This window comes from Pinus tabuliformis, chromosome 7 (assembly GCF_031772625.1).
Source record: "Pinus tabuliformis cultivar Carrire ecotype Pingquan chromosome 7, CPIR1, whole genome shotgun sequence".
Lineage (NCBI taxonomy): Eukaryota > Viridiplantae > Streptophyta > Pinopsida > Pinales > Pinaceae > Pinus > Pinus tabuliformis.
In genome coordinates this window covers 907,991,125-908,017,128 of record NC_142293.1, presented here as the reverse complement: position 1 = coordinate 908,017,128, position 26,004 = coordinate 907,991,125, and the positions used below count along the sequence as shown (strand labels likewise).

The following is a 26,004-nucleotide window of genomic DNA, read 5'->3' as shown; positions in this document are numbered from 1 at the left end:
TGAGGCCATGGGGGCCCTCCATAACTCCACAAGCACACCACTTCAAAGGAAGAAATGTAGAAGTAGCAAAATCAAAGTATGATTCTTTATTTCAAAATCTCCATCATGATATACAAACCAACTCTAAGATTACAAATGGAACTCTAAAATTACAAATGAAGATTCTAAGATTACAAATGAAGGAGATTGTACTCCTATTTATACAATGGGATGAGATAACAAACTCATAATGATGATCCACTAATCTCTCTTTAGTTCCATACATCTCTCAACCATCTAGACACATAACCCCCTTTTGTCCTTGATCTTCTCTATGAGGCTTATCTTATCAAATTCGAATTTGATCATTAAAGGCCACATAAAGGTGTCTTGAAAGCTTCCTTTGTACCTACACATGTCACAAAAACAATCCACTTTCCATATATGAAGTAAAATATATTATTTTCTAATATTTAATCAAGAATTTCTCTTAAAAATGCTAAAAAATAACTAATACTTGGAAGATATAAATGAGACCCAAACAATAGGGAAAATGAAGTGACATGGTAGTGAATAATGGTGGTATAGTGGAAGCATAGGTGAAAAATGCATGGTAATGAGTGATATTTGTATGACATTTTGAAGCCCAACATACCCCCCAACTGAAGCTCTTGCATGTCCTCATGCAAGCTACTACAATGACTTATTTGATTTGATTCTTAGATGAGCTTCCTTTTACAAGATGTTTGGTTCTTGTGTAACAACCATCTTTCAATCATGGACTTCATTTTAACTTTGCACATCTTTTGATAACTTTTATTTTTGCAAAGCATTTGCATCTTTGAATGATTGGTTCTTGTGTTACAATCATTATTTCCTTTGTTGAGATCTCTTTTTAATGATTGGTTCTTGTGTTACAATCATTATTTACTTTGTTGAGATCAATCATTTTTAAGAAGTCATTTAATATGCTCATCATTTTGTAGTAGTTTTTATTGTGGGAAGACAATGTGGGTTAAGATGGAATATGAATAAGAGAAAGAAATGAAGTGTGAAATTCCCCCCCAACTGATGATTTTTGGCAATTTTTAATGAGAAATGGAATAGTGAAATAGTGGAATATTTTCCAAATATCATCATTTTAGCATCTAAAAAGAATTTCAAGATTAAAGGTTAGAAAACATCATACCTTACTTACCTAAATAAGTGGATGAATCATGCATGTTCAGTTGCTGCAATTCTGATCCGAAGCTTCTTCTGCAAGTTGTGGATGAAAGATGGATTTGTATTGTCGTATCTGCCGCTGGATCTTCTGCTGGATAGTCTGATGAATCTGATGAGTCTGCTGAATATGGCTAAAAATGTATAAGGTTTGGAAGGTATACAAAATATAGAAGTTACATCCCCCCCAGCCTTATTTATTGACTTGTCCTCAAGTCATGACAAATTGAAAAACAATGAAAGGAAGTCTACTTCATCTGTCTTCAACGCTTGATGGCACAAATCGTACTATGTGAATAAATGTTTCGGTGTCAAACATAGCAAGAAGTTGTTGACTTAGTGGCCGTTAATGGATGCCCCTAGCCAACACAAGAGCTCCCACCATTGATTCCAATGGGAGTCAGGATGCCTAACACATCTTTGTAGGTATGAATAAATTTGTCATGGTCGAGTCACCTATAAGATCCAATGAACAAGGGATATTAATGTACTCCCATTGTTCATTGGAAAGAGTACTTACCATTAAGGCATGCAAGCATCTAGGTGTTTTTACAAAGATAATTAGACTCTAGGACTTTGACTCAATGATATCCATAGAAGCAGGGTTTTATTGGCGAAAATGAAGGGGAATGGTAATGACAAGGAAAATGACAATAAGCTTGTAAGGAATGGATGTAAGGAAATGCATGGTGTATGAATAAGAACTCTTGCTGTGAAAAATGGATATGGAAATGTCATGCTTTATGGATTTACAATTGGTGGAATTCAAAATTTGTTTCAAAAAGGGAGGTGCAAGGTAGTGGTTGTGGAGTTGGATTTGTCTTTAGAATTTTTCATGAGTTTAGTCTTTGGAAGACCAATTGTCGTCACAACGTAATCTCCTTAATGATCACTTGATTGTCCTGTAACCTGTAAAAAAACTTGGCAGGAAGAAAACATAAGTGTGTTCAAGAAGAAATGCGCATTTCCTTCATGATTCTTACGCAAAAATTTCATACCAAATAAAACAGATTTAAGAAAAATCAAAGTGTTGAAATTAACTCAATTCATGATATTAGTATCAATCCGAAAAATAACCATGCAAAGTAATACTCCCTGTTTGTGTCAAATAACCCATGAAATGTGTTCGGCGAAAAGTTTGGCATTAGAAAAATCTGTCGTGTTCTACATATTAGTATGTCACATAAAAGCATTCAACAGAAAGATGTTATGAGTTTAATGCCAACTTGAAGCTATCAAAACAAGATAATCATCATCTATAGAATCCTCCAATGTTTGATAAATCGATTTTCGAATTTTTTTCCAAGTCTTCCATTTTCTTTTTTTCAAATCTGCGTGAATTTTTTTTTTTTAACAACAAATTTAAAAATTTTTTTTTTATCAAAAGTAATAAATAAATGAAGACATAGATTTTTTTTTTTAGTTATCTTTTTTTTAAACAACAAATTAAGAAACATAAATTTTTTAATTTATTATTTAAGTTGAGTTTTTTTGAAATTGTAAAATCAACAAAATATTATTTATTAAAAACTAATAAAGAGAAATTCTAAAAATAAACTAACACTAAAATGAAGTATTTTAATTGATTTTCTTCCAACCTCATCAACGTTTTCGTTTTTGTTTTTTTTGTTTTTTTAAAACAATCAACGCCCAAAGAAAATTACCATGTCATTTTAAGCCTATTCTTACAACTCCAAAGGCACTTATCGGAGTCTGGTGTCAAGGAGGTGGCCTATTCTGGGAATACCTGCCAAGATACAAAGATCAACAACGATAGCTCAATCAGCTAACCGCTATTGTAATAATGGGCAGAACAGGGAGCAACAGATACGAATTTCCATCACACCAGCAATACAACCTTGTCTTGTCAACACAATGATTGTAACAGGAAACAGTCCCACCGGGCATGCCATGGTAAACTAGCATTAATAGAATCCCCAAAATAGGGCAGAACCAAGTTATGTCGTGTAAATCAATTAAAGAGTAAACTGGTTTTTCGGCAGATTCTAATAGTTCTCAAAGATTAATGCATGTTCAAAACCGCCTGCTACTTCCTACTGCCTCGGTCACCTCCTCTTCCCCTTCGCAACTTCCTCACAAAATCCTCTGAAGTCAATGAAAATCCATGCTCTTTGTCCACAAAATTAGGAGAAGATAATGCAAATACCAAATTTTCAGGAAGAAATCCCTCCAAGATAAGTCAAATCCGATTTTTCCACCACTACATTGAATATAGAGAAGGCATTTTAAGTAGGCAAATTGAGTTGTGATCATAACTCTGCGTATTTCTTGGTGGCACATGAGTTTGAGGACTCCAGAATAAATGTGAAAATGAGGCAGCTTGAAATACTCAGAAATCAAATACTCATGTTGCACTCTTGATCGAGACATTCAATGAAAGAAGCCGAATCCGAATTTGAGGAAATGCAGGTTCTTGCCTGCAAATTATATCTAGCAGCAAACAATAAATCACATTTTCGTTGCTCAAATTAAAAAAAAGTATTAAACTTCTCTTGCAAAAACAAATATTAATGAGCTTTCTGATGAGTAGAAGATGCAGTAGAGATCTGATTAACACCCAAAAGATGGGGCAGGTGAGCCGAGTTCTCTGAATTTCTTGCAAATCTGAAGTGCATCCACTTTGTTGTTCACTGGCCCTTATAAAGCCATTGAAAATCAAATTGACGGAGAAATTTGCTAGAATCTATACCCTTGTACATTTTAGCATCTTTCTCAATATTCAACAGCCCTTCACGCAGTATTTGGGTTTGGTTCTCGAAGAGCGTTAATATGTCTTCTTATTCTTTCTCCGCCAGAAGTACCAATATTTCTATTGACCATCAAAATACCACGCAACTACTTGAAACAACCGGATTGAATGATGAAGTTCTTACTTCTTTATGTGTGACCAACATTTTTTTAAAGTCGTTCCTTTGTGAAAATTCTTTTAAAGAAACTGAAATTTTACATTTTTGAAAAAATGGTCATTCTTGTAGGCAACAGAGTCTTAAAGACCGAGAATTATGTTGATAAAATCACACTGCAGAGATTGCTAGCCCAGTATAACAACCCACTGAACAATGAAAATCTAGACGTGGTCCTCGGTTGATAGGTTTAACAGTCGGCCCATATGCGTTTTTTATGCTCTCGGCCTTTTTGATATGACGCAGTTTGTTATTTTAATATGAGTTTTTTTTTATTTTTTAAAGAAATTGAACCTATCTTAAAAAATGGTTAGTTTTCAAAAGAATTTTTTTTTAATAATAATGTATATATGATATATTATTATTATTATTATGTGGGAATTAAAAAAAAATGTGGGAAAAAAAAAAATTAAATAAATAAATTTTATCTAAATTTTATTGTCATATTGCAGATCAATTTTCCAGTGAGAGTATTTTTATTTGAAATAAAATGATAGATTTTTTTGATCTTCTTGATCGCACGAAGCGCAGGAAGAGAGCATACTAATCTCTTGATTTATTTTTATTTATGCAGGTTAGCATGGTTGGATAATAAACAGAATCAAGATCTGCGATCAAACCTCACATTATCTACACTCTCTTTGCAATGTCGCGGGGGCGTTTAGACTCTCAGAAGACAAAGATTTCCGATAATCAAACCCCTAGCTTACTCGTGATACAGAAACAAGATATAAAAATACGATGATGAAGCAACTCTTACTGTGCCACTGAATTTATTCATAATGATTTATTATTATTTTTTATTTTTGAAAATAATGTTGAGATTTTTCTGTTAATTAAATTTGCAGAAAATCTCATGAATGTGACAACAATAGGATTTGTTGCTAAATTAACTCCATTTATTCCTGATGAGGAGTTATTGCATCCTATTTTTGTTGTGATTGAATTTATGATTCAGTTTTCTACTCCCAGCTATAAAAATGTAAGCCCATAGAGGATATGTGTGATGAGCAGGTGTGAGGAAAAAGAATTCCAGATGTGCAAATCTGTTGTTGTAATCTCCTGTTGAGTAATAAGATTGTCGATGCCTCTGTTTGGTGGACGTAGCCCAGATTGGTTGGGTGAACCACGTTAAAACCCCTGTTTGTTTCATGGTTGAATGTTGTGTGTGTCTTATTTGTTTTTTAATTTCCACTATGTTAATTCGAGACATATATTCCTTTTCTTCATTAGTGTTAGGACATAAACTTGAAGAAAGCTTAAAATGGGGAGCTAAAGGGACTGAAACAGGCTTCACATTGTTCATACCAAACCTCAAGAGTATTTTCTCAATATACTTCTATTGTGATAGCCACAACTTACCATTGCTCCTATCTCTGAAAATCTCCATGCCCAAAATTTGTCTTGCTGCTCCTAGATCTTTCATATCAAACATCCTAGCCATCTGAGCCTTTAACCTGTTGATCTCTGTTATGATTTTGCTTACTAAAAGCATATCGTCAACATACAACACTAAGATAATGAACATGCCATTACTTAATTTCTTAAAGTAAACACAATGATCATATTCACTTCTTATATAGTTTAGACTCATCATGAAAGAATCAAATTTCTTGTACCATTGTCGAGGCGACTGCTTCAGACCATACAATGATTTCTTGAGTTTGCAGACAAATTTCTTGTGGCAATTTTGAACAAACCCTTCTGGTTGTTCCATGTAAATATCCTCATCTAAATCTCCATGTAAAAATGCAGTTTTAACATCTAGTTGTTGTAATTCTAAATCAAGTAAAGCAACTAATGCTAACACAATCCGAATTGAAACAATTTTTACAACTTGTGAAAATATCTCATGAAAGTCAATTCCTGCTTTTTGAGAAAAACCTTTTGCGACCAACCTTGCTTTGTACCTATCCTCTGTATCATCAATACTCCTTTTCAATTTGTAAACCCATTTACATCCCACAGTTTTCTTGTTTTTAGGAAGTTCTACCATATCCCATGTGGCATTCTTGACTAATCCCATCATCTCGTCCTTCACAGCTTCTTTCCACTTATCACTTTTAGAACCTTCTACAGCTTCCTGATAGCACAAAGGTTCATCATCATTAGTGGTTAAAGCAATTGAAGTAACATAATCATCATACCTTTTAGGAGGAAGTTTGATTCTCGTGGACCTCCTTAAAGATGTTTCTGGTACTTCCACAATTTGCTGATTATTATCTATAGGAACTTCTTCATGATCTGCATCTGAAACATGTTCATGATCTGCATCTGAAACTTGTTCATGATCTGCATCTGAGACTTGTTCATCTGGACTATTATCAGTGTTTGAATTGGTTTCAAATTGAATATGTTGAAACTTAGGTACATTATCCTGTTTCAATTCATCATCTACATCTGGATTATTGAGTGAAGATTCACTGAATTTAACATCTCTGTTAATGATGATCTTATGAGTAGTAGGATCCCACAACCTGTATCCCTTAGTCCCATCACCATATCCAACAAAGATATATCTTTTTGATTTGGGATCTAATTTAGAACGCTGATTTTTTCGGAATTAGAGCATATGCATCACAACCAAAAACTTTCAGTTTAGAATAATCACAAGGATGACCTTTCCATACCTCTTGAGGAATTTTGCATCCTATTGCAGTTGATGGTGATTGATTTATCAAATAACAAGCCGTAGATACTGCTTCTTTCCATAATTCCTTTTGCAAATTGGAGTTACTTAGCATACTTCTTGCTCTTTCTAAGAGAGTCCTATTCATGCATTCGGCAACTCCATTTCGCTGAGGAGTATAAGCAGTAGTTCTATGTCTTTCGATCCCAACTTCCTTGCAATAATTATCAAATTCCTTTGAAGTAAACTTACCACCATTGTCAGTTCTTAAACATTTAATGGTTCTTCCTATGATATTTTATACTAATGCTCTAAACTGCTTGAAAACTGTGAATACATCAGACTTTTTTTCAACATGTAGACCCATACTTTCCTAGAGAAATCATCTATAAAAGATACAAAATATGATGATCCTCCATATGAGGTTGTAGGAGAAGGACCCCAAACATCAGAATGGATATAATCAAGGATTCCCTTACTAGTATGTTTTCCAGTTTTAAATTTCTGCTTGCTTTGTTTCCCATATATACAATTTTTGCAGAAATCTAACTTAACAGACTTTAAACTAGGAAGTAACTTACGATCAAATAAAATTTTTAATCCTCTTTCGCTCATATGGCCCAACCTTTGATACCATAGACGAGTAGAATTACTATCGTTTTCAGATACTATAGAAGCATGATCTGACTCTATTCTTCCTTCTAACTGAAAAATATTTCCTATCTTCTTTGCTTTCATTACTAGTAAAATTCCTTTATAAACTTTCATTACTAGACTTTGAATAAAGGTTTTATATCCATTAGTGTCTAGTACTCCTAGTGAAATGAGGTTTTTTCTGAGTTCAGGCACGTGTCTTACATCAATTAATATTTTATTTGTCCCATCAAACATTTTAATCTGGATACTTCCAATTCCCACAATATTACATGTGACATCATTTCCCATGTAAACTACTCCATCATTGATTGATTTATGAGTTTTAAACCATTCTCTATGAATGCACATGTGATTTGATGCACCAGAATCTAACAACCAATGTTGATCATGATTAGACAAACTAACTGATAACACTTCATCACTCATACCTGAAATGGATGTCGAACCTGTATCTATCGTGTTTGCTTCTTTCTTTTCTGTCGAAGAGTTTGTTTTGGATGTTTATTGTCTCTTCCAACAATCCTTCTTCAAATGTCCTAATTTGCCACAAAACCAGCACTTTACCTTACTCTTCTTCCCTTTCGATTTTGACTATGAGTTGTCATGCTTACTGAAGCGTCTTTCTTTAGAATGACCTCTGACCATCATTGCTTCTGATGTAGAGGTTTCTGAATTTGACCTTTTCCGTGTTTCTTCAGATAACAAAGCTCCAACAACATCATCAAACTTAAGGGTTTCTGATGAACTAAGACTTATAGAAGTAACAAAATGATCCCATGACTCGGGCAATGAGCATAATAAAGTTATAGCTTTATCTTCTGATTCAAATTTTACTTCTATACTTTCTAATTGCACCAAGAGAGTATTAAAGGTATTCAAATGATCAGTAATAGATGTACCTTCCTTCATGTGCAAACTGTACAACTGTCGCTTCAGAATAATCCTATCGGTTAAGGATTTTGTCATGTACAGCTTTTCAAGCTTTGTCCACAAACCAACAGTAGTTTTCTCTAACACGACGTTAAACAAAACATCATCAGCCAAACACAGTCGAATGCCGCTCAATGCTTTTTCATCCAAGTCACTCCATTCATCATCTGTCATGGTATAAGGTTGTTTAGCTTTTCCCAATAGCGCCTTTGCCACAGCTTGTTGCACAAGTAGATTATACATCTTCACTTTCCAGATCTCAAAGTTGTTTTTTCCATTGAACTTCTCGATCTCAAAATGAGCACTTTGTGTTTTTGCCATGTTTAGTAGCTCGTGTCACAAAAAATCTTTCACTGCTGCAAATTCACCAATCGATTTGAATCTCAACTAAAAACAAAACGAAAATCACCGTGGAGCTCACCTTTCACCGCATGCACCGCTGCAAATTCACCATTCAACATTGCTTTTAACGCAGCCTTAACTAGCCAGAAATCACCGTGCAGTTCACCTTTCACCGCTGCAAATCTAGCATTCAACACTGCTTGAGTTCAACACCAATTAACATCCTTCTCTAAACTCCGCTTTGCATGGCTCTGGTCTTCGATATGCAGATCTCACTTCAGCCTATGTATGAATCCAAAAATCGACTCTACCTGAGTCGTTCAACTATCCAGTTTATGGTCCATGTCATACGCCCTCCAGCTCATAGTTTACTCCTGGCTTTAGCGTAATGTTTAAAAAAAAAACAACAACAGTCACTGCTTTCATCTTCATGAAACTCGATTGGGAATTCACGCAAGCTGCCTTCCTTCACGCTGCAGATCAAGCAGCTTCCACGTAGATGAGCAGAATTCAACACTGTATCCACAACGGGCCGCCGATCAGCACCTCAAGGATTGTCACCACGACACCGTTGAAAAACGTTGTCAGATTGAATCACTACAACAGGCAGCTCAACTAGCTCTAATACCAAGTGTTAGAGTTAACATAACAGAAATTTAAAAAACAAATAAGACACACACAACATTCAACCATGAAACAAACAGAGGTTTTAACGTGGTTCACCCAACCAATCTAGGCTACGTCCACCAAACAGAGGCATCAACAATCTTATTACTCAACAGGAGATTACAACAACATATTTGCACATCTAGAATTCTTTTTCCTCACACCTTCTCATCACACATATCCTCTACGGGCTTACATTTTAATAGCTGGGAGTAGAAAATTGAATCATAAATTCACTCACAACAAATATAGGATGCAATAACTCCTCATCAGGAATAAATGGAGTTAATTTAGCAACAAATCCTATTGTTGTCACATTCATGAGATTTTCTCCAAATTTAATTAACAGAAAAATCTCAACAAATAAGACTAAAAACTTCTAATGAGATCTCATTTTATTTACTTATATATTTTTTATGTTCTACATTAACTTGAAACATTTTTTATTTTCTAAGTAAAAGAATGCTTCCAATTAAGCCACCTACAGCTAAAAATTTGAAAATGCTCACATCAAGATTTAAAATTTTTACCTTATGACTTGCAAGTATGTGAGTAACTTGTCTTAGAGTTGGCTCAAGGTTATTGTCCTTGCTCTCCAAGAACCACCTATTCAACATTGTCAAATTCTTCATCCATAGATGGATTAGTGAGAAATGGGGGGTTTAAAATAAAAACTGAATTTAAATTAACTATGTGCCAAAATGAAAATGCTCCAAACTTTGAACTCCTTTATGAACCTGTTGTCACCAAGTTCCACATATTAGTCCATAAAAGCAAATGCATAAAATAATTACTAAATCCCTCTAGTTGCACTTCCCCAGCAACGGCGCCAAAATGTTTGGTCTAAAATGCGGATGCAAATTAGAGTTCAATTAATGTCAACCTAGGAAGGTAAACTTAAAAGTTCCACCTATAGGTCTAGAAAGATTTCTAATTTGTCCGAAATCTATTGGTTCTCTTACAAGAACACTTTCATCAAGATCTCTTCCAACAACTAAACAGACTAGAGAGATTCCTAATTTGTCCGAGATCTATTGGTTCTCTTACAAGAACACATTCATCAAGATCTCTTCAAACAACTAAACAAACCTAGATCTATCATTCGTCAAGATCATATGGTTCTTTTACAAGAACACATGAATTTTAGGATTCCCTCCAATATTAGAACATCTAACAAAAACTTAAAATTTGAAATGAAATAAAAACATAAATTAAATTATACCTAAAATAAGCATGCAAGTGAGGCCATGGGGGCCCTCCATAACTCCACAAGCACACCGCTTCAAAGGAGACTCAAATGTAGAAGTAACAAAATCAAAGTATGATTCTTTATTTCCAAATCTCCATCATGATATACAAACCAACTCTAAGATTACAAATGGAACTCTAAAATTACAATTGAAGATTTTAAGATTACAAATGAAGGAGATTGTACTCCTATTTATACAATGGGATGAGATAACAAACTCATAATGATGATCCACTAATCTCTCTTTAGTTCCATACATCTCTCAACCATCTAGACACATAACCCTCTTTTGTCCTTGATCTTCTCCATGAGGCTTATCTTATCAAATTCGAATTTGATCATTCAAGGCCACATAAAGTTGCCTTGGAAGCTTCCTTTGTACCTACACATGTCACAAAAACAATCCACTTTCCATATATGAAGTAAAATATATTATTTTCTAATATTTAATCAAGAATTTCTCTTAAAAATGCTTAAAAATAACTAATATTTGGAAGATATAAATGAGACCCAAACAATAGGGAAAATGAAGTGACATGGTAGTGAATAATGGTGGTATAATGGAAGCATAGGTGAAAAATGCATGGTAATGAGTGATATTTGTATGACATTTTGAAGCCCAACATGACCTTTGAAGCCAACATAACCGCTTGATAGGCTTGTTCCGCTGGGCTGAGTGGCATGACATCGCCAAAAGAATCAACCGGATCGGGGTGAGGAACAATCCAATGATCGTGAGAAGTGGAGATCATGTTGATGGAAGCGACATTTGGAGGCGGGAGGGAAAAAATTCCCATAAGAGCAGAGTCTTTGAAAAGACCTGCCCCGACACTATCATAAGGGATGTCAGTATTTCCCACATATTACACGTTTCCATTCGAAGAGCCAGAAGAGAAACAGGCTAACTGATCAACAGTGACTATTTTCTCCTCATGAGGAAAACAAAGAACACAGAACTGTTAAACACACATGGAAAACATAGAATAGGAAAGATAAATCAGTGAGTACATTTTTTTATTAACATCAAATATACATTTATAGTACAACATATGACTCTTGGGTTTCAGATCCCAAGGTCTCTTGGACTACTTTTGTCCATTCGACTTCCACACTAACCCATTAGGATTAGGTGTCCAACATTCCTCCCCTTAATCCGAAGGGTTATGTATGAGTCCAAGAAGAGAGCTGTAATACAAAATGTGCAAAAAATGCATGGCAGCACTAGGCTGAATGTGCTCTATGAAATGTTGGTAAAAAAGGGCGATGGTTTAAGGATGACCACCAACACTAGAACACTTAGTGGAGTTCCCGGAACTCTTCCAAAACTGGCAAGAAACTGAAGTTTTCTGCTAGAGGAAGTGTTCTCAATCTGTGATGGTTTAAGGATGACCAACAACTCTGGAATGCTTAATGCAATTCCTGGAACTCTTCCAAAAATGGCAAGAAGCTGGTGTCTTCTGCTAAAGGAAGTGTTCTCAATTTTGTTCCCGGAACTCTTCCAAAACTGGCAAGAAGCTGAAGTCTTCTGCTAGAGGAAGTGTCCCAGATTGCCAACTGAAGGCATGTTCACGGGCATCTTTGTCTCTGTCTACAACTCTGAAACTGGTGTGGCAGGTGGTGGCTCAGGCTCGCTTGATGTGGCTTTGAAGCTTGTAGATGACCATCATTTCCCCCCCTGTCAGATACAAGGTGAGAGGATGGAGAAAACTCAACTGCAAGACTGTTCAATACTCTGGAACAAGTTTTGACATGTGTTTGGAATATCTTCTTGGCTGTTGATGCCCATTTCCAAGAAGCGATCCATCCAAGATGAATCTTTGTTCTTGCAGGATGTTTATTTCTGAAGCATCTGTGTGAATAATGACTGGTTTTATGACAGTGCTTACATGGATGAAGATCAAAACAGTGATCTTTCAAATGGCCAACTCGGTCACAGTGTTGGCATTTCACGATCTGTTGTTTTTGTTGTTGTTGTTGCTGTGGAAGAGGGGCAGAATCTGGAACAGCTGAAGCTGAACTGTCATGAATAAATCCAGCACTCTGAAACTGAATGGGCTTGGCATAGTCTGGAATATGAAAGGACAAGTCCTTGTCATATCCAAGACCAGTTTTGTGCTTGTTGTGGACAAGTTGTTCCCAAGGTCTGATGATGGGCTTGGGAAGTGCAGACTGAGTTTCTGCATCTGCATATACAACTGCTGCTTTATTTGAATGAACTGTAACATTATTAACATGCTGCTGATGGGTGGTTGTCTCAATGTTCTGAACAAAAACAAGTTCAGAATGGTGTCTATTTTGATGTAGCTCTTCTTGCTGTAGCTGTGATTCAAGCTGCAAAAAATCGATATTTTCTTGTACATTTTGCAAACAACTATGAATATCGGTGAGAAAATCCTTGCTGATTTTGACTGTATTATTCATACTAGAGAGTATTAGATTGTCCACTAACTCTAATATTGCACCGATTGGAGCCATTTCTAACCTCAAAAGATAGTAAAACAATGAGGAAAAGATGGACACCAAATAAACTTATGGCAACAACTTCAAATCAATCAACTTGCAATACTGTGTACAAGAATACTCTTCAACAAGGTACCTTACCAACGTACATATGAATAAGACTTAACTCTTTGACCACATACAAAATTCCAACTCTACTATATTCTTGTTGACAACACAAGCATCATACATTATTCCCACTTAGCACCTAATACATGACTCAGGTTTGTACATGATATAAGGCTCACAATCATTTTACTATTGTAAACAAATTTCTTCAAATCATTTGAGAACAGGATTGATAAGAATTTCGAAGACAGAATTAGAAGGAAGAATATGCAGGAACCTGGGACTGCTTCTCTATTGACTTCCTCTGCAACAATATTCAACTCCGAAAATGAAGGTAGCCTACCAACAACACGGTTTCTTTCAATAAGCTGCCATAGGACCTTGGTCTGATCTGAACATGAAATAATTTGTGCTGCCAATAGGAATTGAATGTTAAATATTCTCTAGGCCAACACAAGGATTTAATTCAATGAAATTCAGTCCACTGGTTGAAGTGAACACTTCCCTATGAATTCGACCTCCAATAACCAAGTGTTGTAGCCTCTTACACTGGGAGATGAATGTTGAAGCTATACTGTAACGTACCCAGCCAATCTGGAACTTTCAATCACCAAAGACAAACTTGAATTTACTGCTTGGGAGTTGCTACATGCATAATGGATGTGATTTTGGGTGAGGCTTCGGGCCCCACGGTGGGCGCCACAGATCCGTCCTCCTTCAGGTGACTTTTCACAAGGTCTGTTCTTCTGTCCTTAAGTCTCGTCTACCATTTAAAACATCCGTCCTCATACGAACTTATTTAAAACAACGGCTTCAACGTCAGGCAGCATCAAAACGTATTCAGGCAGCATATTTTGTATCTAACTACAAATATTCTTGATAGATATCTTTCTATTCAATATATATCAAGGAGCGACTGTCAATTAGTGGATGCTACTGCACTGCTTCTAGCTTCCAAGTACGAGGAAATTTGGGCTCCGGAGATAGATGAATTTCTCGCAATCTTAAAAACAAATTTTGAGAGGAAACATGTACTGCTTTATGGAAAAGACAATGCTCAACAAACTGAAATTTCACCTCACAGTCCCAACCCTTTTATCTATGAAAAACCACTTCTTCAATGTCTTCTGAACTTTGCTGTTGTCAATGCAACCCATCAAGTTTTGCTCTCCTGAACATCTCTAAGATGGGCTAAAATGGGACTCAAATCAACCACAAGGACTTAGATTGTCAGGTAAATCTTTGCTGTAGGCACAGATAAGATAGATTGTGTCATGCAGAGAGCCGAATAAGGAGCGATTAAACGAAGAATTATTCGAGATTTTGTAGCGACGTCGATGGTTCAGAGCGGATGGTCAATTCAATGAAGAATTATATACAAAAACGACCACATGTCTGTCTGAGGGAAGCTCCATATGTATTCCTTGTCCGGTTCCTCAAGGTTGCAGACTCTGACGGAGAGATGGCAAATTTGGTATTCTTCTTTATGGAACTGAGCTTGATGGAATATGTGATGATAAAGTTCCCCCCATCAATGGATATTACATACCTTACTTGGCAGCTTCTACAGATAAAGATCACGAGTTCCAAATTTCAAGAGATAGCATAAAAGGAATCCTCTTTGATATGTTGCTCGGTGGATCAGACACAGCGCCTACAATAATAGAGTGGGCAATGACGGAGGCGCTGATAAACCCTCCAGTGATGAAGAAACTTCAGGACGAGCTGGAACGCGTCGTTGGATTGGATCGCATGGTATGCGAATCTGATCTGCCTCAGCTCGTTTATTTACAAGCTATGGTAAAAGAAACGCTTCGACTCCACCCAGCGGGGCCTCTTTTGAACCGTCGCTTATCCGCTGATTCCTGCAATGTATTGGGGTACGAATTCCCTAAAAACACTCGTGTTCTCGTTAATGCTTGGGCATTTGGGAGGAACCCAAAGTTATGGGAGGACGCCGAAACTTTCAAGCCAGAAAGATTCATAGGAAGAGTTCCATAAATTAGTCAATAACAGAATTTCACCGAGAGAGCTTGGGAGATACAGAGAAATGCAAAGAATAATGCACACAATGGTATCAAAAAACTGAAGAGAATAGGCGTTACTACACAGTGGCACAGAAGCGTTTTCTGAGACCAAAAAATCACTCTTCAAGAGGAATTCCTTTTATAGAAGAATTTCAGGGGATTAAACGGAGAAAACAGTTCTGACGGGGAGCAGGAATGTCAGAACTAACAATCAAGCTCCAATAGCGAGGAGATTCCAAAAAAGCTCCAATGGAGGCAATCACAGCTGCTATTGTGACTCAGATTCACACGTCAAATAGCTACTGGACCAGCACACATGCTCTCTCTCTGACCCAACGAATCAAATTCGAACCTTGATTGTGACCTCCAACGTACTTCACAAAAGAATGCGCAATTCGAGTGGAGATTTCAGGTGATGCAACTCAGAATCTAAGAAATAACCGTTGCTCTGCTCACTAACAGGTTATAATGAGGTGCAGAGATGACAGATACGAATATGAGGGAGAACACTCATGGTAAATCGCAGCACTGTTATACCAGTGCGCAGACTGTGATAGGCCGCAGGTAGGAATACAATGCCTAGTTGCAGATCTGATGCGCTCAGCTAAAATAAATGGTCAGGTAATGAAGACTAGGCCAGCATTATTCAAAGCAGCTTAGACCAGTTGCTAAACCGTGAGAAAACTACACAGGCCACACATCATGGCTCCGATACCATGTTAAACACACATGGAAAACATAGAATAGGAAAGATAAATTAGTGAGTACATTTTTTTATTAACATCAGATATACATTTATAGTACAACATATGACTCTTGGGTTTCAGATCCCAAGGTCTCTTGGACTGCTTTTGTCCATTTGACTTCCACACTAACCCATTAGGATTAGGTGTCCAACAAGAACAAAGAAGAAACCACACAAAACATAGCGTGAGTCCAACTTCGTCCAAGTAGAAGGTTATGGTTCAAATTTGCATCAACGACTTCCACTTCTAAGTCAATAGTTTTCCCTTCCAACGTGATGGGAAAACTGGTGAGAATACCATAAGGATGAGATCCTCTGCCATCAAAGGTTTCTAAGGTGTTAAGAGACTGGTTGAGAGGTGGAGAGTTAATAGCTTTCCAGCATGAGACAAATATGATGCAGGTGGAAGCACCCTCATCAATCACAGTCTGATGAATCGTCTTCCCTTTTATAATGACTTGGATTAAGAAAGCAAGTTGATGGGGAACACGTGGAACATGGTTTTCCAGGTCAAAGGTAATCAAACTCAAATCCGTAGGGTCAATTCCCCCTATAGCGGATAGTAATGTTTTCTTCTACGATGGATAACTCTCAAGAACTTCCAAGGCAGACATTGTCGAAGGCACTTGAGCTAAATCTTCAACAATATTGTAATGCTGAGCAGCTCGCACATTCGGATTGTTAGATGATTTCCGAAGGACACCCTTGGGAGGTGGTCGAATAATGGAGTCATTACTAGGTCTCTCAATATGAAGAGGACCAGAATTGGGTGGAGTAGAAGTAGAAGGTGTATCCGTAATTTCTTTCTCCACGGTCTGTTTGGGAGGAGTCAAATAGTATTTTGATCGAGTGATGATAGAAATAGGCACTGTTCTATTAATCTAGGTTGCCATTGATGTCAATATGGCACTAGCCGAGATGGAAAATATTGTTGAGATGCTTGGTTCCAAATGATGTTGCCATAACTCTTGTTTCATAAGAATGTCATCAATTAATATGTCAGGTCACTAATGAAGAAGTCTTAAGAAGTGCCAAGTGCCAAGTATTTAGAAGCCCTTGATGACATATGAAGGACTACATTTGATGATGTCATATTCTTGATGAATGACCACAATTGATGATGGCACTTGATGAGGTCTTGATAACATGGTTGGAGATCATTTGATGGTTGGAAGATTATTTTGGAGTTATCCTAGTGATGTTGCACTATGACTGCACTAGTATATCATGACATTGTTCATGCACCATGCTACATGGATGTTGCAGTCCTACATAATGAGTCTATGATCCTATGATGACATTGATAACAATGAAGAAGCCAAAGAATGAAGAAGCCACGCTGTCCCAAACATTCCTCATGCTGTCCAAAAATTTTTATGCATAAAATTTACTGACAGTCACAAAGAAAAATTATTTTGGACACCTTGGAGGCATCCTTTGAAAATGGATCCAAGACCATCTTAAAGAGGATTTTTCCCTCTTTCTAACGAGCCTTTATTTGCCCCAAAACTCCCAATAGTTTGTGAGATATTGATTTTTTAAGTTAAGGAAATTATTCCTAGTAGTGAGCTGACCTACACTCAGTCATACAAGTCGGCCTCACTTAAAATAGACGTGTCCCTTCAATTATAAATGAAATATCTATAAATAGCCATCTAAACACTTCATTTTGATCAACAATTTAGGAAAGAATTATGAGATACAAAGTACAAGAGAAGACAGAAGACCGAGAAGAACAAAGAGACTATTGTTTAGGACCAAAAAAAGGATAATTCTGTTTGGGCATAAAATCTTAGTCGAAGCTACCATATTTTTCGTGGTCAAAGTTGTCGTAGTTGTCATGGTTGAAATTTCCATAGTTGTTGTGGTTGAAGCTACTGTAGTTGTGGTGGTCGAAGCCTCCGTAGTTGTCGTGGTTGAAGTTGTTATAGTTGTCATGGTCGAAGTTGTTGTAGTTGTCGTGGTTGAAGTTGTCGTAGTTGCCCTGGTCGAAGCCGCCATAGTTTTCATGGTTGAAGTTGATGTAGTTGCCATGGTTGAAGCTGTCGTGGTTGAAGTGTTGATTTATTGGGATTGGACAAACAGAGCTTGTTGAAGTCTTCTCTTGAGAACAAGATACGACAGAGTTGGAGAACTTTGTGAAGTAGCATATTGAAGATTTGTGGAGATCATTAAAGTCTAAAGACCATGATGCATTGAAGCCATTATGAAGTGACCTTGAAGAATTTTTGTTTGAGTAACATGAAGAGAAAAGGTGACATCTTCATGTGAAGAACAAGGTTGTCATTGATGATGTGACGTGGAGACTAAGTGAAGGCGTAGCTAAAGATTGATAAGGCTTGTTGAAGAAAACATTGGGACTTGTGAAGTATAACCAAACATATCTTGACAAAGTGAAGCTATAGGGTTGGAGCCCTTGGGGTTGGTGCCTCAAAATTGACAAGGTTGGTGCGTTATAAAGTCCAAGTTGGTGCTCGGAAAATATAAGATTGGTTTCCTTGGAGTTGGTGCTCCTAAACTCAAGGTTGGTGCCTTAGATAAGATAGGGTTGGAGCCCTAGAGGATCAGAGTCCTCAAGAATCTAGGTCAAAACCTGAACCAAATATAGGGTTGGAGCCTTGGAAGTCAAAGTCAGTGCTTGGAAAATACAGGTTGGAGCCTGGGAGATTGAATATCGATGTCTTCATGTAGGTTTGGATCCCTACATATATTGTACTTGATTTATTGAAGAAAGTAATAAAATCATTTATTCTTATTGTTCATTTTGTGTTCTAAATATAAGTGATCTAACTGGTAAAAGTAACAACTGAAAATAAATATTGATTCACCCCCCTCTTAGTATTTCCAACATGTTCCACTCATCGATGTAGAAGATTGCGTTTGTTCTATGAATTGTGGTTGTTGTGATAGAAAAGGTTCTTTCAATATAGTCAGTGTCCCTTGAGTTTCTTTTAACAAGCGAATAACTTTCGCAAAACAGGGACAATCTTTGGTATAGTGATCTTCCTCACAAATGAGGCAAGGATATTTGAGCTTACGTTTAGATGCATCATTCACAGATGAATTTGGAGGATCCTGTTTCGGGGTATCATATTTTGCTTTTCCTTTACCCTTCTTTTTACCTTTTGAGGCTTTGTCTACCACGGTAGACTAAACGACATTAAGCTCAGAGGTTTTACCAGGATTTGAAGAGGGATTCGAAGGAGCATTGGATGTAGTAGTTGAAACGGATTTTTTCTTTAAAGAAGCTTTACTAGAAGTTTGAGTCACTTATCCAATAATACCATTGATAGGTGGTACATCTGGAGGTTTAGAAGATGCTAGATCCATAGATGGTCTCAGAGCATCAAGCAAGAGATCATATAACATGCCAAATTAATAATATACCAAATCTAAATATGGGGCATGGGCAATGGCTTGATCTTCAGTTACACAACCTCCCATAGCTATGTCCTTGTCAATTTTGTTGATGAATGATTTGGTAAACAATTCAGTTAACAACTCATCAGGTATATCAAACTTAATAAGGCGACGTCGACATCTCCTTTCATGGATATGATTAGAGATGTGGGTAGTAGTATTTTGTTTCAAAGACGTAAGCAGATGGGTACTATTTTCATATCGAACCGGTAACTGGAAGTGAGTAAGGAAGGCCATTGCCAAAGAATTGAAGTCTTGATAGGCACCTCGAGGTAACTCGATGTACCATTCTGCAGTGGCACCATCAGGGTTCACTGGAAAAGACATAGATAAACAGAGTCTTCAACCTAGGAATTGGATGAACACCATAAATGGTAAGTCATAACGCGGGTTTGGGGTCTTCTCCAGACTTTCCTTCAAATTTCGGACAATTTTCAAGAATCTTAATAGGAACCAGAGGCCAATATGGTGAATGAAGTATTGGATCATTAGTGAGTCTTGACACATCTGATAGTTCCAATGTTGCTAAAAATGGAAATTGTGAATTGAAAGGCATGGGAGGCCTTTGATAAGGCCCAGCTTGTGGATTCCATCCTTGTTGGTATGGATTCTACCCCCAAAGTGGAATATTTTGACCATAAGGAGCTTGATATTTCCTCCACTGAGGGGTATTCTGACCATACAAAGGTGGATTCTACCTCCACAAAGGTGGGTTTTGACCAGGGTAAGGTTGATACTGACTCGCCATGGACCGTTGAGAACCATAAGGTGCATAAACAACTTGCAAAGCATATGAATTATAAGGTTGTTGTTGCAACTGTTGACCCTGGTGGTAAAATTGTTGGCCCTGCTGCTGTAGGGGTTTACTTTGTGGCTGTAAGGGTTGGTTTTGTTTTTGTAAGGGTTGTCCTTGCTGTTGCAATGGTTGTTGATAAATCCCTTATTGCACATAAGGTCCTTGTTGTACATAAGGTTGTTGTTGTTGGAAAGTTCCTTGAGGAATTTGCTCAGTTCTAGGTTGGTATAGATAAGTTCCAGCTTGAATTTGACCAGATGCTCCAATGAGGGATTTGAACCAAACTGCATTCGGGGGCCATCCTGTTGAGTAAAAGGTGGATTTTGAGGTTGTTGTGAGCCATATGGAGGGTACGGTTGCTAGTAGGGTATCTGGGCTGAAAGAGGTTGTTGATATGGGATTTTCCCTGATCCAGATGGAGTTGACAATCCACTAGGATAAGGTACACTACCAACATTTTGACTGGCTCAGGTAGCGTGAGTTTGAGATGCACTCACATAAGTTCCACCAGAAATAGGAGGTACATATGGAGAAGGTGGTTTCTACCCCCCATGCGGTGGGATAGGTGGTGGCACACATTTTCCACTTAATGGAGGACCTGAGGAACTTATAGGGACATTCATTGCCCCAATTGTAACTATCGGTTGTATAGGAACTGAAGAAACTGCAGTCGATACAGGTGTTATCACTCAGAATTTTCCTTAGAATTTATCAAAAGAAGGAAGTAACTGAGGTAACCACAAACCAATCTTTTAGGCTTAGGCTTTAGCCAACCTAAGTCCAAAGAGGGCTCTCTATGTAATTTAGCTTTGTTTTACTGGGATTTTAGGCTAGTTCTTACTGTTCATGGGGTTTTGGTTTTGATTTTAAGGTTTGGTGGTGGAATTCTTGGAATAGATGGATAGAGCCAAGTTCTTTAAGCCATTGGGCTATGGAGTCAATAAATGGATAGCAAAACAAGATCGGTTCATTAAAGGGAATGTTCACAGGGTAGGCTAGCAAAGTAAAGAACAAATCTGTAGGCCAAATGGGTGGAATGGTCCTAACCAGGGTGAAAGGGCACTTAAGAATCCTCAGACCGATGTTAAAATGAAAAATAGGGGATAATCATGAACAAAGGGCAATTAAGAATACTTTGCTATAGATCACAAGGGATAACCTAGACTAAGGAGCAATCAAGAATTCCTTAACTTAGATTAGTGAAGAAAACATTTAACATGCATAACAGTCAAGATAGAGTGCAGTTAAGCAATCTCTGAAATACCATCCATGTTATAGCATTCAGATTTTTAGAGATACAAATAAGATTATGGAAAACTTAAAGAAAATAACACTTAAATTTAAGAGAATACTTATTTGAACTTCTCTTTGCACAAGAATCCAGTGAAATATCTTATCTTTATTCCTTGATCCAGCTAGCTGATCCAGTCATTGACACAATAGAATTTCGAACTAAAGAATAGCAACTCTATAGAAATGCTTGGAATCCACCCTACATACTTCGAATTATGAAGTATATATACAAAAAATTGTTACAAAATATCTCAAAACAACTTGAGATTTATTCTAGGAAATAAAAATATCTTCTGGCAAGAAGATAGAGACAGCTAATGAACTGTTTCTTGCTGTCCCCTTTATTGTGGTTGTGCTGGCTTTTATAGTTGAATTAGACCCTTTTAAGTTGGCTAATAGTTGTAGTATTTTTATGTTGGAGTCTTCTTTACTTTGATCTTTCATCTGATACTCTTTGACCCTGTTGTGATTTTTTTACCTATTTCATCCTATTGCCTTCATATTTACTGTGTGGTAACTTTTAGCTGTGAATTCATCACAATAAGTCAGTCGCAGTTTCCCACCATTTTTTTGGCATTATGGCTAAAGTGTTGTCCTTGATGGCAACCCATTCAGGTGATAGATCACAGTACTTCAAGTCAGCAGCAGAGATTGATGATCAGCTATCAAATATTGAAGAAAATAAGGGGTACGCAGGTACACCTTACATAAGGTGCGTACACGCAGGTCAATGTTACATAAAGTGCGTACATACCCGCAGTTATCCCGTTCAGGAGGTGTGTACCCCCAGTGCACACATTTCAAGGCAAAGAAATTCACATGTGGGGTTTTCTTATGTTTTACTCTTGGTATTTAGCCAACAGTATTGGGTTATTATGGTGTCGGCTCGTGGTATTGATCCATGTTTTAAGGAAGAGCTTTCCTATATAAAGCAAAGGAGATCATTTGGCTTGAGCATGTTTAGGTTGAATATCTTATGAGGGCTAGATCTGGTCTAGATCTAAGGAAGGCGAATCTACTGATGGACCGAGATCTCTTCGGCGCATGTTCAGATCTGTAGATCTGACTGTCTGGGTTAATTCTGAAGTCTTGAAATCATCTATGCCCAAAGGTACGCAGGTACAGTGAGAGAAAAGTGCGTACATACGCAAGAACGAAGCGTTTCAGGTGCGCCGGTACGCAGGCACAAAGGGGTTTCAGGTGCGCTGGTACGCAGGCACAGAAGGGTTTCAGGTGCGCCGGTACGCAGGCATAGAAGGGTTTTAGGTGCGCCGGTATGCAGTCACAGAAGGATTGCAGGTGCGCCGGTACGTAGGCACAGAAGGGTTGCAGGTGCGGAGGTCCGCAGGCAGTTCAATGGACTCAGAGCGAGGTACGCAGGCTAGCAGTTGAGCAGGGTGCGTACATAAGCAGGCTAGCAGTTGAGCAGGGTGCGTACTGTAAGCAGGCAAGCAGTTGAGCAGGGTGAGTACTGTAAGCAAGCCAGCAGTTGAGCAGGGTGCTTACGTAAGCAGGCGAGCAGTTGAGCAGGGTGCTTACTTCTCTTAAAATATTTGTTTATCATTGTTGTGTTCTGGGTTTGGTCCTATTATTGTTGATCTGGTTACTACAGTTGACTGGGTGATTCTCTTATACTTGATGATTATTTGATGCTTATGGATCCAGTTTGAAAATTTATGAAAAGTGGTCCTTGTAAGAAAAGAAGTAGGGTGTTGTAGCTCCCTTCTAGGAGAGACTGGAAAATGAGAGAGAGAGTTGTAGCTCTCTGCAGGTTGCAGCCTGCGTACTGGTAAAGGACTGCACCAGTACAAAACCATTGTAAAAGGAGTTTCTAATTTGAAAGAAGATAGAGACATATTGCAGCAGGTGGTTTTCACCCACATTGGGTTTCCACCTTACATCTTGTGTTCTTTGGTGTGACTATCTGTTTTCTTTTGTTCATGCTCATTATTTTATGGTACTGACATGCAAAAACGATTCAAAGAACAAATAAAGAAGATTTATTAAAAGAATTAGATAATACTGATTCACCCCCCCTCTCAGTATTATTTCCAACAATTGGTATCAGAGCAGGTCCTTCAGAGAAGCTTGATCGCTTGAAGGTAGATCGTTCATCATGAGCAACTACGAGAGAGAAGCATCAATCAGGCCACCGGTTTTTGATGGGACAAACTTCAATTATTGGAAGGTAAGAGTTACTGCCTATCTTCAATCTCTTGGTACAGAAGTTTGGGACATCGTAGAGACAGGCTACGCTTTTCCTTCAGCTACTCCTACAAAGGCAGCCGAGAAAAAGAAGTATGAAACAAATGCGAAAGCAGTCAGTACTCTATTAGGATGTATATCTCAATCAGAATTCATGAAGGTAATGCACTATAAATCCGCAAAAGAGATATGGGACAAAATTGTCATGAGCTATGAAGGAGATGAACAGGTAAAGCGTGCTAAACTTCAAACTCTCAGAATTCAGTATGAGACTCTCAAAATGTATAATGATGAAAGTGTGGCTAAGTGTTTTCTTCGAGTAGATGAGGTTGCTAACTGTATGAAAAATTTGGGTGAAGAAATAAAAGAGGCTATTGTGGTTGAAAAAGTTCTAAGATCATTGTCCCCCAAGTTTGAATCTAAAGTATCTGCAATAGAAGAAAAGGAAAATCTACGAATTCTTACTATGTCTCCGCTACATGGAATTCTAACTGCTTATGAAATGAGAAAGGGAGGTCCATCAGACAGAAGAGAAGCTGCTTTCAAGGCATCAGGAAAAAGAGATTATTATGAAGCGAGCCACGTCCCAGAAGAAGAGGAAGAAGAATCAAATTTTGTTAGAAATCTTCAAAGGGGTTCTGGAAGGTTCAGAGGTAAGTTACCTTTTAAATGCTTTGCTTGTGGAAGAGTAGGTCATTATGCTGCAAAATGTCCTTATAAGGATAAAGGAAAGGAACCTGCTAGATGGAACAAGAAACAGAATGCAAATAAGAAAAGCTACTACACTCATGAAGATAGTGATGGTCTATCAAACAGTGATGAAGATGAACAAGGTAATGAATATAAGTTGTTAATGGCATTTGAAGATGATGATTATATGGATGCTATAGATGTGGATAACCTTTATGATGAGATTACTAGACTCAAGAGATGTATAGAAGAAAAGAACATGATCATTGATACTCTACAATTTCAAATTGATGAAAAAGAAAAACATCTTGAAAAATTAGAAGGTGAAATTGTTGGTCTTAGAAAAGAGATTGAGAAAACAAAAGCTATTAATCTCAAGTTTGTCAAAGGATCTGAAACTTTGGATGAGATTATCAATGTGCAGCGGTCTCCACTAAACAAGACAGGTCTGGGCTATAATGGAGAAACTTCTCAAGCATCCACTTGAAAAAGTTATTTTGATGCAGCAAGAAGAAATGAGCAAAAGTACAATGAAGATCATCAGGTAAAGCAGGGATGAATTACAAACAAAAACTATCAGGGGCAATCCATCTTAAGGGTGAACAAAAGCTACAACCAGCCACAGGTAAAATCTTCTCAATTTGGTTCAAGAATAGATGACAATAGAAATTACAATCAATTGGCTGGTAGATTCGATAACCGCAGAAGTTTCTTCAATGGACAATGCTTTTCTTGCCATAACTTTGGTCACAAAGCAGCTCAATGTGTTGCATATAAAACGATCATGACTAGGGAAGCTCAAAAACAAAGAAGTATGACGGGGATTACAAAAAGGACCTATAACAACTTTTCGGTTCTTGAAAATGAAGTTGAATGTTCTATTTGCAATAAATTTGGTCATGAAGACTCTGAATGCAGGAGCAGGTTTTAGCAGAAAAAGGAACAAGCCTCAAGCACCAAAACATGGAGAATAAAGGAACCTCAAACAGAAAGATGTGGGATAGCATTTTATGTAGAGGGACAGGAAAATCTATGGTACATTGGCAGTGGATGTTCGAAGCATATGACAGGTGATAAGAAAAACTTGAGTCTTATTCTACTCTAGAAAAGGGAAAAAAAGTCTCTTTTGGAAATGATACTCCTGCAACTATAAAAGGAAAAGGCATTGCTCAGTTAAAAGAAAAGGTCAAGGCTGGAAATGTTTTGTATGTTGATGGATTGAAGCATAATCTTCTAAGTGTCAGCCAGATGTGTGATCAAAGAACCGAGGTTATATTCAGATCAAATGGATGTCTTGTTCGTGATCTTGATACAGGTAAAACAGTGATCAAAGGCAAAAGAACTCCAAATAATCTGTACATATTTGAAGAAGGACAACAACAATGCTATCTGAGCAAGGATGATGAGCACTGGTTATGGCATCGGAGGTTGGGACATCTAAGCTTTTCACAAATAAGGAAAGCATGCAAATATCAGGCAGTTCGCGATCTTCCAGATATCAAAATTCCTGACAACACCATATGCAAATCATGTCAGTTTGGAAAACAAACCAGAACTAACTTTCCAGAGAAAGAAGGATCAGCTAGCATGCCTCTTGAGCTAGTACATACATATACATGCGGTCCTTTCAGGAAAAGAACACCTCGAGGAGAAGAATACTTGA

The 26,004-nt window shown here is 37.5% G+C and overlaps 1 pseudogene; it reads left to right on the top strand.

Annotated features, from left to right (window-relative positions):
* Nucleotides 1-14,839: 14,839 nt before the first annotated feature.
* On the top strand, nucleotides 14,840-15,166 carry LOC149250561 (cytochrome P450 71AU50 pseudogene; annotated as a pseudogene).
* Nucleotides 15,167-26,004: the final 10,838 nt, after the last annotated feature.